Here is a 680-nt window from a genome sequence, read left to right as displayed (position 1 = left end):
CCCCAAAACAACCTGCCCAGGGTGGTGGGGGTGAACCCTCCCCCAGCAGTGATCGGAGCACACAGAGGGGGAAATGCAACCGCTCTGCTGCTTGCACACACAAGCCAGCCCCGGTACCAGGGGCCAGGCCTGGGGGTGGGGGGAGTCAGCTCTGCTCCCTGCATCCCTGCCCTGTGGGGGGAGGGGGAACCTCAGGCTGTAGCTCGGCCCAGCAGCAATTGGAGCATGCACAGGACAAGCCAGGAGACCTCCCCCCTCAACACACACATCCCCAGCACTGGATCCCGCCCTCCATCCCTGCCCCCCTCCTCCTCCATCCCCAGCACTGGATCCCCCCCCTTCCATCCCTGCCCCCCTCCTCCTCCATCCCCAGCACTGGGTCCCCCCCTCCATCCCTGCCCCCCTCCTCCTCCATCCCCAGCACTGGGTCCCACCCTCCATCCCTGCCCCCCTCCTCCTCCATCCCCAGCACTGGATCCCGCCCTCCATCCCTGCCCCCCTCCTCCTCCATCCCCAGCACTGGATCCCGCCCTCCATCCCTGCCCCCCCTCCTCCATCTCCAGCACTGGATCCCGCCCTCCATCCCTGCCCCCTCCATCTCCAGCACTGGGTCCCCCCCCTTCCATCCCCGCCCCTCCTCCTCCTCCATCCCCAGCACTGGGTCCCCCCCTCCATCCCTG

The sequence above is a fragment of the Terrapene carolina genome, unplaced genomic scaffold (genome assembly GCF_002925995.2).
Source record: "Terrapene carolina triunguis isolate 2854851 unplaced genomic scaffold, T_m_triunguis-2.0 Scaffold836, whole genome shotgun sequence".
In the NCBI taxonomy this organism is placed as follows: domain Eukaryota; kingdom Metazoa; phylum Chordata; order Testudines; family Emydidae; genus Terrapene; species Terrapene triunguis.
This window is presented reverse-complemented; position numbering follows the sequence as displayed.